The sequence below is a fragment of the Ambystoma mexicanum genome, chromosome 9 (genome assembly GCF_040938575.1).
Source record: "Ambystoma mexicanum isolate Mex_15411 chromosome 9, UKY_AmexF1_1, whole genome shotgun sequence".
Lineage (NCBI taxonomy): Eukaryota > Metazoa > Chordata > Amphibia > Caudata > Ambystomatidae > Ambystoma > Ambystoma mexicanum.
The window spans coordinates 1310007815-1310022983 of record NC_090931.1 but is presented as its reverse complement, the minus strand read 5'-3'; the positions used below and the strand labels follow the sequence as shown (position 1 = coordinate 1310022983).

The following is a 15169-nucleotide window of genomic DNA, read 5'->3' as shown; positions in this document are numbered from 1 at the left end:
ACTCTGATCTATTGCGTTCTTTTGCTAATTCCTTGACCGCTTCGAGAAGGTTGACCGGTCGATACATACATGCTTTCGATCCGGATATTCAGTCTGCTAAAGCTGACTATCGAAAAGCACGAAGAGCTATTTTATGGTCAAATTCTCTTTCTCTTCGCTCTGACCTCTCCACGCTCAAATGTAGCTACAAGAATTGGATTAGGAGTAGAAAAGCTTTACTATACCAACATGACAGCGAAACGATGTTCAGGGCCATGAAGAATAAAAATTCCAGCTCTATGTGGCAGTTATTTCATAACCTGACATCTAACTCACAAGGTGCTCTGCAGATCAATGGGGTATCAGACTCAGCTTGGCTGACTCATTTTTCATCTCTTTATACTGATTCAGAATTTCCCAATCACTTACTTCAATTTGCTACCTCCGGCTCTTGGAAAGTTGAATTTACAATCTCTGATATCCAAGAGCAAATTATGAAAGCAAGTTCATCTCGGGCTGCGGGCCCAGATGGCCTCTCTAACATGATCTTCAAGGCCTACCCATTTGAATGGGCAAATATTCTATACAACATCTTTCTCAACATTCTAAAGCATAAATTAATTCCTCTCTCCTGGAAGACTTCACTAATCATTGCGATTTTTAAAAAGGGCGATCGTAGCTTACCATCCAATTATCGCACCATTGCACTTTTGGATGCCCCGGGTAAACTATTCTGTAAATTTATTTTACGAGACTTCAATCTATGGACCAAAAATTCTCATCTACATGACCCTCAGCAATCAGGTTTTGTTGCAGGTTTAGGCACTTCCATCAATTTAATCTTCCTAAATGCCCTCAAAGCACAGTGCCATGCCACAAAACAGCAAATGCTTTTGTGGACCTGCATGCTGCGTTCGATTCTGTCAGCAGACCCCTCTTATTTGGCAAATTACTCCATGATCACTGTCCGCCTACTCTCTGACATAATCTCATCTTTACACACCAACACCTCAATACAAATCTGCCTTTCATTAGATGGACGCTTGTCCTCAAGCATCCCTACGACTCGCGGTTTAAAACCAGGCTGCCTTTTAGCCTCAGCTGTTTTCAATTATTTTATTCAAAATGTGAAACGTGCCTTCGAAAACATCATCTCGGATTCACCCAAATTCAATAACCACCAGGTCAAAGCACTAATGTACGCTGATGATCTGGTGCTCATTTCCAAAACTCATTCCGGTTCAGAGAATCTCCTAAACGCCTTTCACGATTACATTCACTGTAACGAATTAAGAGTAAATACTAATAAAACCCAAATAGTATCATTCTGTCCACGATACCACAAGCCTTTATCCCATCTTTGGCACATGAATCAGATCCCTTTATTTGTGGTTTCCCAATACACTTATCTTGGGAGGTTTTGAGGGCAAGTCTCACGCTTCCAGTCATCTCGCTCATGTAAGTAGCAAATTGAAAACTGCCATCTCGCAGGCCTCTCTCATAATGTTTAAATATGGCAAATGTTCTATCTCTCCGGCACTGCAATTTTGGAACTTGAAAGTTACCCCAATGTTACTTTATGGCCTGGAAACCCTTCATGATGATCTATCATCGCTGTTCACACTTTGGGAGGCCAAATTTTGGAGAAATGTGTTCCACTTACCACAATGCACTCCTTGTCCATGGATCAGGTTTGAGTTGGGTCTTGTTTCATTGCAAGCACTTTATAATTGGCGTGTTTGTGCACTTCCATACTGAAATTGTTATCTGACTACATGTTCTCTGTAACACATGTCTTTACACATACATGGTTAACAAAAGCTTACCATATTCTGGTAAATGCAGAAGTCTCAATCAAAACTTTAATAACTAATCCCGATGGAGCCAAATTTAAAATGTACCAATCTGATTGGCTTCTGACAAGAGATCTCTGCCTCCATACAAAGATGGGGATGGCTTAAGATTCCCTCATAAAATAATTCGTACAACGGCACTATATTTGCTGCTATCGCCTACCCCGAAATACCGCTTAGGCATTTTACGCCTGAGGTTTAACTTATGCCTCACAAGAGACATACAAGTCAGACGCAAACTCCTTCCTATATCAAGCAACATTTGCCGATTTTGTATGGCACCCGATACCCATGAAACACTCATTCATTTGATCACTGAATGTGTGCCTCTCTGTGGTGAAATAGAGATATTTTTCAAAATATTGCAATTATTTAGGTCATTTAGACCCGCGAGATTGTTGGGCAGCAATTCTAAATTCTTCTTGCACAGCTATACAAATTGCTACTGTTCATTTTTTTAATTGTTTGATGCTAGATTCTGTGCACTGCTAGCCCTTTGCATCTGTATTTGTATTTGCTTCTAGCTTTTGTTCCTAATATTCCTTGTTTTTTCTTATGTCAAATTTTTTTGTTGTTCACATTTTTATTCATGATTGTTTTATATTTGAAAGGTTGATTAATTTCAACCAACCAAATAAAAAAAAATAATTTAAAAAAAGATATAACCCGAGAATCTCACAAGCCAAATCCAGCACAAAAGAACTGTTTTCTATTATCAAAGAGTCAGAAACTCCTGTCCTAGTCCCAGACACATGTGTGAAAGATAAACAATGGTGTACTAGTGTCCAAAATGTCTTGTCCAATAAAGTCACAGGCCTTCAAATCAAAATCAACAAGAAAGAATCCCTAACCAACTCTACTAACTCCACCAACACTCACCCACGCCCCACACCTCAGAACCCCATACCCAACTCACCCACCCGCTTCTTCAAAGTCTCTACATTAGAAGTGGAAAAAATTATCCTCAGCCTTAAACCAACTAATTGCCGGGGCAACCCGCACAAATCAATAAAGACACGGCAAGAGACCTCTCGCCATTCATTACCAAACTCATTAACGCCTCCTTCTCTTCAGGCATCATCCCCAACAATCTTAAAGAATCGTGGGTCCTCCTTCTACTCAAAAAACCCTCACTAGACCCTTGCATACCCACCAACTACAGACCCATCACCACCGTCCCCTTCCTGCTCAAAATATTAGATAAGACTGCCTATCAACAAATACAAAAATATCTTGAACAAAACCACCTCCTCGGAATCCGGCCCCAACATGGGACAGAAACTGCTCTCATTGATCTTAAGGCCCAAATCGACACACTGAGAGATAATGAGAAAACTGCTCTACTACTCCACCTAGACCTCTCAGCAGCATTTAATCTAGTAGATCAGAAAATGTTATGCAACCATCTGCACTCGCCCGCGCACTTCTCCCAAGAAGCCATTGGTTGGATTGAGTCATTCCTCAGCAACAGATCTATGCGTGTCTTCTCCACCTCAGCTTCCGCCGACCCCATCCCCATCACATGTGGGGTCCCTCAGGGTTCATGCGTCTCCCCCACACTGTATAATGTGTTCATGAAGCCCATGTTTGATGATCTTGACGGTCTGGGTATCACCTACACTAATTACGCTGATGATACCCAGATCCTTATCCCGTTGACGGGAGATTACAACACGGATTTGGCCTTGGTAAACAGGGTATACCTCATCATCCAGGCATGGATGGCCTCCCACAGTATATGCCTGAATGATGAGAAGATTGAACTCGTCATCCTCAGATCCACCACTAATCTAAATAAACTGGACCATAACTACACCAGCTTTATTATAGACGGCAATCCCATCAAGGTATCTAAAGAAGTGAAAACCCTAGGAATCTACCTAGACTCTGCCCTCTCCTTCCATAAGCAGGTTAGTTCCATGGCCACCTCCACACCCTACACATGTAAGCTCATAAGAGCAGCCAAACCTTTCCTATCCACTCAGAACTGCATTACCTTAGCCAGAGCCCTTGTATTATCAAAACTGGACTATTGTAACGCCCTTTACGTAGGAGCCAACAAACGGGTAACCAATAAAATCCAGACTCTACCAAACAATGCTCTCAGAGCAGCACTCGGCATCCCCAAGAGAGAACATATCTCTAACATAAGGAGAACTCACAATTGGCTTACCACCACCGACAAAATCCTGCTCAAAGTAGCCTCCTTAACACACAAATGCCTCAATAATACAGCCCCCCGCTACTTAGCCGACAGAATAAAAAGAACCACACCTAACAGGCCCACCAGATCCACCAATGGTAACTTACTTACAGTTCCCAGATTCAATCGAACCAAAATGGGCGGTAACAGCTTCCAAGTGAAAGCAGCCCAACACTGGAACTCTTTACCACCCTCCCTTAGGACACCTCAAACCTATCCCCACTTTAGGCGTAGCTACATTCAGTGGTTAAAGAATAATGACCAATAACTGACCTTGCCCTTACTAATCATTGAACCATGTATACCTGTAAACTGTATATTACTGCATCCATTGCAACTGTATCAACCTATGTACACACTGTACATTTCTGTACACCACTGTAATCAAGCTGAGAATAACCTTGCTGCTCCTGCGCCCTCATACCTTTGGGTGTGGCGCGCAATATAAATGAATAAACATAAACCCATGACATACTGACATGGGTTAATTATGCTATGACTGTATAATCTGAGAAATCGTATTTTAAAAAACGATATATCCACTGCGAATTTCGTACCACAGGGCCGGTGCAGCCCCAGCTGATGTCCTTGGCTCACTCGGTGTGTCATTTAAATCTTGGCAGTAATAAGAGAGAGCTACAGAAATGGCGATGAGTGAGAACGTGATCCTTTTTAAACTCAGCTCCACATTCATGGAGGTCTTCACTATCTCATTGGACTTCACCTAGTAGAAGGGAATTTTTCCAGCAATTCTCTAGTCAATTAGTTTTGCAATACCACTAAATACAGCTGTTTAGGGGCGCAGATGAGGATGTTTCTCTGCAGGGCTCTGTTTTTGTATTTGGAACACTTGGACCACAGGGATGTACTGGTGAAGAGGGCATATCGTAAGGCACTTGCGTCATGTCAGTTCTATTGTAATCTGTCGGAGGGAGCAGTTGTTTGTCCCAAGTGCTTTGGAGCACCAAGATGGTGCCAGCATAAGTGTGCCGTGACTGCGATGCACCAAGGGCGGGGGAGCTGGATGTGGTGCAAACATTGAAAATAGGTGCTCAGTTGGAGATAGAAGGAAGCCGAAGAACAGCCTCATGCTGATGATTCCATCAGGCCCTAGTAAGGTAAACCCAGCTAGGTGGCACTGACAATAGTAGCATGGCCATGTGCAGATTAGTACAAGCCAGCAGCCTGCTGAGGCTTCAGATCCCGGGCTACAGATCCTGGCTTATGATGGCTGCATTGTGAGGTGAACACGGAGCTGCATGGTCAGCAAGTAAGTGGATGATTGCCCCCTCGGACCTCCCAAGTCCTCTTGATCAGAAGACCTGTGGTGCCACAGCTGAAGTGCAGTGAATGAAAGTGCCAAACCATGGGCCTCATCCTGAGTTTGGCTGAGTGGCAAAAAGTGGTGGTAACGGAATTGCCACTACGTTTACTACTCCACAAAATCCAGAATTTGGCCTTGAAGTGGAGTATTTACCCCATCATCATGCTGGAGGTAAATCTTCAACCTTGGCTCAGAAAAATTTGGAATTACTGCTGGTGATAATTCTGCCGAAATTCCCATTGAGTCCTATGGTCTCCAAAAAATTGGTACTTACACCACCTACCACCATTTGTAATCCTGCAGTAAATATTCGTGACCAAGTGGCGGTAACAGTAATTCAGTTCGGCACCTGTAATGAGGGCTCATGTGTTTCATTGTACAGTGGAGGTAAAGAGTGTGTCTGATCGTAGGGCTATGACTCCATTGAAGGTGTACAGAAGCCCTCTAGGCTCCAACTGCTTTCGCCCCATCAGGATACAATATTGGGCAGTGCCAGGACGGTTTCCCACCTGTATTCAAGCTCTAAGTGGACATATTAATCCTAAGCAAAAGGGGTTCCTTTTAACTTACTCTTGCCTGCCTAGTGGTAGCTGTGGTCAGGCAGTCATTATCAGCTCTTAAGCAGGGTAGACATGACTATATTATAATACAATCTCATTCTGCATAATGGAAGGTCTGTTACAGGAAAGGAATGAGGTTTGTTAAAAAGTGTATACAAGATGTTGGGAAGGTTTCTTGAAGTGGTTTTCCTTTTTGACCCGTAGGTTGCCATTGCCCGATCTCATAAAGTTGATGGGCGTGGCAATCGTGCAACATTGTAAATTCCTTTGGATTTAATATTTTTCTGCTCTTGAGGTACTTTATCTAAAATATAAACAATTATTTGAACAGTGCTATTCTTTTTCAATTGTATGCATGTTTAATCTTTATAATTAGTTATTTACTCATTAGTGTTCATTATTGGTTATGTATTCTTCTTTAATCTTTACCTCTTATGCTCCTTCATGTTGAAACGTCTGTCCTAGCACATTTATTACATGGTTGCATTTCTCTTTGGGGCCTAAGCAGGCGACTTGCTGATCACACACCAATGGCCTCACAGAGAGTAGGGGAGATGATGGCACCGGTCCGGTTGTGCCTGCACTCTCAACCCCGAATTTGAGACTTAATAGCAGTCCACCGACTTGGCTAGTTAACAGATGTCTCATTGTGCGCTCCCTTCTTGGTCATCCGGGCCAGTGCAGTGGTTGAGGCAATCCACACTTGCGGTGTGATATAAAGTTTGAGACAGCCCACTGTGTTTCAGGAACAGTTTTTTAGTGATCACTGGCTCCAGAGTCTACTGGCTACTGTTGCTCTTGCCTTGATTACTGGTTCTTCATGATGCGTCTGCACTGTTTAAGGTAGCAGGGTTCTTGTGTTATATTGTTTCTTGAGCTGTTAACTTCGCTCTACCCACTGGCTTAAGGGAAGAGAGCACCACCTAAAGCATGTCGATGAAGTTTGGTGTGTTACCAAATACTTATAGAACTTTGGTGTCAGGTTTTTTGAAGGGTGCATCCGAACAAAGCTTTCGCTTGATTTCTTTTGTTCCTGGAATTGAGAAGCTATAGGTCTAGATAATCCAGTAAAACGAAATCGGGAGACTAGACTTGCCCTGCCCCCATTTGCACAGTTTCACCTAATTCTGACCTTTGGTGGGCACCCAATAAGTGACCGCTCCCACATTGAAACATTTATAGCCTTTTGTTTGTGTGGAAATCTGGACACCATTTAAGCATCAGGCCATTTCTGGTTCTGGCAACGTCAGCTCCTAATCTCTGATGCAGACATACACATATATGGCAACATCTGTATGCCACACACTCCCGCATGACGCACCAGGCTATTGGACTTGATACTGGATTTACCAAGGGTACCCATTGGGGAACCCTCCTGGATACAGCAGGCAGTATTCCACTAACCAACCAATGGAACCCACACATCCCTCTGGCGAGGCTACTTTTCGGGAACAGGATAACCTTTGGGGACTCTTACCCTAAGACATTGCAGGGGCACACACAGAATGTGTGCACCAGGGTGAACAATCATAATTGTGAACTGCAGGTCACAAGCTCATACCTTGGGCAGCTGCCATTGACCATGGGATTTGTTATGTGGGAGTCTGATGGTCCTAGACTTGTGCAGACATTCACTAGCATTAAGAAGGGAAATGCTGGACATAAGGTTTAATTTAACGAAGAAAGGGCTGACCGAGGTAGTAACCTAATCCCACAAAATTAATTGTTCTATAAGTGAGAAGCAGTTTGTTTGCATAGCTGTGGGAATAGTGCATTTATTCTTGGAGGGTTTCAGAGCAAGTGTTTGTCTTTGGGGTTTGTTGTGCTTGGTCACAGAACGTAACTACTAGGGTATCGGTTGATTGCATTGTTAGAGCTATTTGGAGTTACTGAAAGTGAGATAACATCCTTTAGGCTCCATCTCCCCTGGAAGTAGTGTTACTGTGCATTGTATTAGGAGTTTATGCTATTGGATGAATACAAATAAAAAGATGGGAGAAGCGGTGGATGACATTACTGTTATTGCGAGGTAATGTTGATGGTACCTTTTTTATTTTTTATTTATTTTTTTAAACGGATTTTCATCTATAGGGTGCAATTCCTTTAAGATGCTGGGAGTGGACTAACGAAGGCGAACCATATGGGAAAGGGAACCAAAGGTGAAACAAGAGGGTAGGATAAAACCTACCGAAAGCAACAAAGACAAAGTTGCAGCTTGAAGTCACTGTTGATTATTGTGACAGTGACGAGGATCAACTGAGGACTCGAAACGCAGGAGTGAATTAGTAAAGCAAGGTTTATTGCTCTACACATAACTGAAGAGGATAAAAAGGGAAAACCTAAAGGGGATTTGTTTTCATAAGGTTGCTGAGTGTAAGAGACATGAAGTGCGGGGGACTTTAAAGTCAGGGCCAGTCTTTGATAGTCTTTCCTTAAGTAAAGTCCAACAATTGTTGAAAGAAAAATTAAAAAGTCATACTAGTCGGTCACAATTACCTGGTTATTCCTTTGTGCCTGCCAGCCTCTGACTTGTGAAGAGAATGCCAATGAATTGTCTGGTGACTGTCAATTTCATCCCCATGGGTCATAGTGGATTTTCAGGCCATCATAATTCTAACCTCCTGCCAGGGGCGCAATCTCACTGGGATTGGTGGATTTCCTGAATGAGCCCAGCCCAGGACTGGTTCTCTTCCTTCTATGTTGCACATGGGCTCTGCCTTGGTGAACACCTATTATTCCTAGATACCCTCTGGGGGTTTCTGGTACAGCAGTTGATGGCTTCAAACAGCTGAGCAAGTGTTTTTAGTATCGTTCGTAAATATTCCAGTTTCATGCAATGTTTTCTTGATGCTACTGGCCAGCTTCCCTCTTAGTTTCTCTTCAGGTGTCTGTTTGGGCGTGGGCTCTGCGAGTTCTTGGCCTACTTTCAGACAGGTTTCCCTTACCAGTGTCTTTGGGCATCCTCTGCGGAAACGTAGTTGGGTCCACCTGCCACAGTATGTCTCCCCCGTCTCTGATTTATAACTACCTCCTTCCTGTAGCTGTTAGTTTGCTTTCCTCCTTCAGCCCCCCTCCCAGATGTTGGCCGCTTCTCTTCCTTTTGATCTTTCCCTGCTCTCAGTGATCTTCCCATCACTCTATTGCCTCCTTCCTCCACCTCTTTTTCTTTTTTTTCCCCTGGTTCCTGCGCAACTCCTCCTTGCACTCCTTCCTCTCCCTCCCATTTGCTCCTCTTGCCACCCTCACAGACGCTCTCATCTTTCCCAAACTCCCACACTTCGCTCTCCCATTTATATGCCCCTCCCTTACCAACAATTGGGGCTTTGATTTTGTGAGTGGCAGCACATGTGTGTGGTAATGATCTGGGCCATCTGATTGGCATGGATCTGATCCATGTTTAAGTAGTCTTGTTTGTCTCTCCGCAGTATAAGCTTTTACATTAGTGGTCCTCCATCTTCGTCAGGTGGTCACATTATGTTGGTCACCCAACTCCATTTTGCTGAATGTATCAGGCAATGTGGTGCTCGGCTGCTACTCTCTCTGCCTCAAATCCCTGACAGTAACCCTCGGAGTGCCCGTGCTGGTCAGCCTTGCAGTATGCTCTGTGCTTTGTGATTGTGTTTTCAAACTATGCTTTGGATTAAGCTGTGGTCTGCGGGTCTGGCTGACAGTGGTTCAGTAGTTTGCAGGCTGCACTTGTGCTTTGACAGTGTGCAAGTGTCATGAATTTAAGAGATCTTCTGTATCTATCTGGGGCCCATTAGGTGAGAGGTAATGGGGGGTGAGGAAAAGGGAGGGACCCTGGGGGATCCTCCATATATCACCTCCTGGTTAACATTATTTAGTGGGTAGTCTTGCCCCTGCCCATATGCTCATTCTGCCCCCTCTTCCTGACCCAACACCTGTGAATCTGTCATAGTATCCAAGTACATATTATCATTTATCACAAAAGGAATACTAGTAGATATCACAAATTATGTCCATTGGTGGAATCTTGCTTCCTTTGCCTTGCCTTCATCTCCTTCCTTCCTCTGTGATGGAGGACTGTGTTGTAGGAGCAAGCGGGGGGATGAGGCACTTGGTGCAAGAACTACAAGGCAAGAATGGCTAGGATTGTTTTCCAAGTATGGTTGTGGAGGGGCAGAAATGATCAGGTGTTCCTGATGCTCTCCTGCAAGGGTTAGGCACGAATACGATTGGATCCATGTTATGTGCGAAAGAAAGAGGAAGCCAAACTACTTTGTATCCTTGCACAAATCCGAAAAGCCCTAGCATGCAAGTTTGCCAACTTTCAGCCAAAACTATAAATGCTTTGCCAAACAAGCTGTCTGCTCTATCAGTGAGGAGTACTACATTGCTAAATATAACTTTTTGCATGCTCTTGAGGAGTCAGAAAGGAAAGTGAGACACAAGATTGCCACGTTTCTGGTTAAATACTTTTATCTAATGAAAAGGGGCCGGGTAAAGGCTTCTCTGACCCTGCTCTAAGAGCTCCAAAAACAAAGGCTGGCTCTGTATCTGGATGTCAAAACAAAACTGTCCTCTGTCAAAATGTTCCGTTCTGACCCTCACACTGCAAACCAGACTAATAAGGTGAAAAGGGAAATGTCTTTAACCATGGAGGGTTCGGAAAAAAAGTGTCCATAAAGAATAAATCATTCAAACAAAAAGTTCCTCAGAGATGAAGGTTCTTGGTCCCAGAGAGTAATCTCCTTCCCCTGGGTTATACCTTGAGGCTTTTTCCACACAATAGTTATTTGGGCCTCTAAAGAATAAAAAGGGTTTGTGTTCCAGAAGGTAGCTCCCTTCCACTATGTACATTTTTTATTCCTTGAGTTTTATTCACAATAGTTCCAATAGTTCCATAGGCTTCTTTAGGCCTACTACCACACTTGCCCAAAACTGTTTAATTTCACAATTTCAGATGCAGTGCTTTCTTGGTTAACAGCGTATTTTCCAATTTGCCCGGTTTCCTCTCCTGCCAGGACTTTGGTTTACACACACTTGAATGGCTGGGTTTACTTCTGCCAGGATTGGATATTCTGGTGTACTCTCTTGCCAGGACCTCTGTTTTCCTACACTTGTAGCCTTTGCCCACTCCCACATATTCTTATATAAGGTTGGATAACATATCCTATATGTAAGTTTGGATAACATATCCCTGTGATAGGTTATCCTCTTAACTGTTCTTTAAATGGATGCACTTTGCACATCCACACATTAGACGAGGGGCTAGTTGCAAATTCCCCCTTTACAATATGTCCATACTGTGTCTCTGTATATTGCTTTTCATGTATTTGTGCTCCGTGTGCTTGCTGATGCGCCCCAGTGTCCCCTCTGCTTCTGTGTGGGCTCACCGGTCTTCGTTGACATTTATTCTCTCTCTTGGGTCTTCAAATGAAGGACTCCAGCCTGCTTTCTCCTCAAAGCTGCCTTCTCATCATTCGCTGGTCCTCCGCTGCTTCTGCTGGACACGCCTGCTTTCGTCTTGCTTCGACAAGTGCTGTGCTGCTTTTCTCTGCCTGCGAACGCCCAGGAGTCCCTTACTGGCTCCTGGCGTTCCTGCAACGGATCTTCGCTCTGCAGCTTCTTTCTCCATCTGTGAGTTGCTCAGCTTCTCCTCGCTGGTTCCGTCTCTTCGGTTCCCCACTCCTCCAAGCGAGATTCAGCTCTTGCTCGCCAGTCGCCAGAGCAGATGTCACTGTCTCACGTTTTGGGCTGCTTAAATTCCCAGGTGTGTGCTGGGAAACAATAGAACACTAATCGAGATTGTGATCTCTTATGCTCGTTTCTCTCTTCTTCGTCCCAGTATTTCAGGCATTCTGGGAACAGTAGTCCATTAGTGGATAATCGATGTATGGACTTTGAATAAGCATAAAAAGGTTTTGATGGATAAGTGGAGTTGTCAAAGTTGATTCCATTGGGTTGGTAAAGTTGGTTTATAGATTTTGTGAGGGGTTTCCCTTTTCTTCATGAAAAGGAGCGTGTACATGACATTAGTTCATGAGGTTTTCAGTCATGGGGAGCTTATTTTCAAGGGAAAATGTGGGATACCATGTCTCACGCGATGGAGCCATGACTTTCCCCAGGGAGCTGTCTCCTTCCTTGTGGGATGCTCTCATATAGCCGCTCCAGGTTCAGGATCAGGTAGCGGCTGCAGTCTCCTGGCCACATGGGAGGAGGTTACCGCCGGGAGATCAGTGATAACTCCACTGGATTCATCACAATACTTTGCATTTTTCTTATTGTGGTGCATAGTTTTTCATCTATTTTAAACATTATGTCAACACAGATTTTGAAAAACATAGCTGCCACGTCTTCTCAACCAGCTCCATGTATCTTGTTGTCGGGGGGCTGGGGGATTCATTACTCTCAAAAGCTTAATTTATTGTCTAGTACTGTATGCAGCCTAATGTTAATCCCTTTGGGTGGTGACACTTGGCTAGTTGATGTCCGAGGTGGCCGACCAGAAGGGGACGAACCAACCATTTCGGCAGTCACGTATGTACCCCAGGTTGCGGAAGAGGGTTACATTGTGGACAATGAGCAACTCCACAAGTAGATTTCGATGATATGTCGCCCAGAACTTAGCAAAGGTGCAGATCCTCTGTTTGTACATCTGAAGAACAAAACAAGAGGCACCTTTCTGGGGCTGCCGACCATAAGAACTTAATTCTTTTGTTTAATTCTATATTGCAAAATAAAAATAAAGAAAACATTTCCACAATAACATTTTTATAATCATCCATTAATGAACTCAGTTATTAAAACATTATGTACAAAATATGATATATGGCATGGCATTGGTAACGCGCCTATACACAAGTGTTCCAAGGCACAACGAGGCAAGGAAGGGGGAACAGAGGGAGGACCGAGACAACGATCTTACTAGGCCAAGTGACATTGAGATTGTGCAAGTGCAGGGGAGGGGGTGAGCGGAAAAGCATCAGGGGTATGGGGAGGCGGCAGTTGCTATACATGGGATCAAAACAATAACAAGAAGTGCAGCCGGCAGGTGCAAGGGTAAGTGCAGACAGCAGGTGTCCAAAAGTGTAGGTAGGGGGACTGTAGGGTTACAGATACAGACCCAAGTGCAGGGGCTGCCGGGAGGCATTGCGGGTGTGCAACTAGGCGGGTAGGGATCTGGGCCCGAAATAAGAGGGTAGCCAGGTGACCAGTGAGGTATCAGACAGGAAATTGGCAGGGTAGAGGAAGAGAGAAGGCAGAAGCAAAGAGGAAGGTCTTGAGGTGCTAACGGAACCGGAGATGGTTCTCGAGTTTCAGAGAGGCAGGGAGACTGTTCCAGAATGAGGCCTCAGCCAAAGAAAGAGATCCTGCCACCAACTCGTTGCTTGGAGAAGTGACTGACCCTGAGGAGTTGGAGGTGGAGGAGCGAAGAGCTCGAGTTGTCGGTATTGAGGACCCAGGCCCCACAAGGCCTTGTGGACAATTCAAAGGGTCTTGAACTAAATCCTTGCAGCCACTGGGAGCCAATGCAGAGATTTCAGTGCTGGAGAGATACGATCCCTCAGTTTGAGGCCAAGGACAAGTCTCGCAGTCCTGTTCTAGATGAGTTGCAGAGGGCAGCGAGTAGAAGCAGGAAGATTTAGAAAGAGGCTGTTGCAGTAGTTCAGCCTAGAGAGAACCAGAGCTCTAGAGACAGTGAGCTTCTGGGGGAAGGAGAGGAAAGGAATAATTGGTAGTTTGACTTCTTAGGGATGTCAGATGTGAGGAGAAAAGGAGTGTGTGGAGTCGAAGATGACTCAGAGGTTCTTAGCCTCACAGGTGGGAGCAGGAAGAGGGCCAAGGGAGGCCGGCCAGAGCGTGACAGGAAAGGGGGGTGCAGGTGTGCCGATGAGGAGAATCTCTGTCTGACTGGCATTAAGGCAGAGATCGTTGGCGGCACACCACTCTTGAATAGCAGAAAGACAGTCGGAGACGAGAGAAGGAGAAGAGGCGGCAGAGGGGAGCCTGAAAAACAAGCTGAGTGTCATCCGCATAGCACTGAAAGTTGGAGCAGAGAGCGGCAATGCGGTGGGCGAGAGGTGCCAGGTATTGGTTGAACAGCCAGGGAGAGAGGTTAGAACCCTGGGGAATGCCACAGGTGGAGAGTTAGATAGAGGAAAGGAAGGACCCAAGTTGGACCTGGGAGGGTCGATCAAAGAAGGTGGTCAGCCAGGCCAGGGCCTGATCGGCGATACCCATGTCATCAAGGAGACGATTGAGCAGGATCGCATGGTTGACCGCGTCGAAAGCAGAAGAGAGATTGACTAAGATGAGGACAGAGGGGAGATTAGAATCAAGGTTAGAGAGCAGGTCTTCACGGATGTTCAGGAGAGCAGTTTCTGTGCTTCTGGCTTCTCTGAAGCCAGACTGATGGTGTTGGAGGGATTCGGCCAAAATGACCAAATCCAATTTACCTACCCCACCAAAAGACCTAATATACATACCACAAAAAGTTAGAACTGCCAAAAGTTTGACCCTTTTGTGGTATGTATATTAGGGCGGGGTAGGTAAAAAAAAAAACAAAACACAAAGGCTGCAGGAGTGTCCACTGCAACACCCCGCTCACTATACTACACAGTAAAGTGAGCATGGGTTGCGGGCGACACCCCTGCAGCTGACCAGAGAGGAGAGAAAAAACTGACGTCGCAGGGATCAGCGAGTCTGAAGGAAAGATAAGTAGAGCGGTGGGGTGTGGGGAGGGGGTTAGGGGTTCTTTAAATTTGGGGTTGTTTTACATTGAATGACCAAATGGGAAATGTATGAGCAATTTTGCATTACTTACGTTTCTCATTCATCCATTTCCGTCAGTTATTTGTGCCACGGTAAAACAATCCCAATCCTCATGACGACAACCAACATATTCAGTGTGAAAATTAAGCTGGGAGATGGCCAGCTTTTCCAGGAGTTTGCCCAGGAAAGGATTGATGGAGATCGGGCAATAGTTAGCCGGGCAGGAGGAGTCGGCTGAGGGTTTCTTAAGAAGAGGGTGCACAAGAGAGTGCTTCAGGGGGGAATGTAAGGCTCTAACGGCAAAGGAGTAGTTGCAGAAGTTATCCAGGGCAGGAGCGAGGGTGTCATGTGGTCCTTGAAGGTTTTGGAACAAGAGGGAAGAACCTGTTTTGATGAGACTTTCATAGATTGGACTTGTCTAGAAACCTTGTCGGGGGAGAACAGAGGAAAGGAAGAGAAAGAGGGAGGAGAGGTGGCCACAGGGGGGGACGGAGGTAGAGGCGAGAGTAGAGGG

The 15169-nt window shown here is 44.9% G+C and overlaps 1 protein-coding gene across 8 annotated transcripts in view; it reads left to right on the top strand.

Annotated features, from left to right (window-relative positions):
- SEC22A (SEC22 homolog A, vesicle trafficking protein) overlaps positions 1-15169 on the top strand; it is a 635166-nt gene that overhangs the window by 71971 nt on the left and 548026 nt on the right. The window lies entirely within an intron of this gene.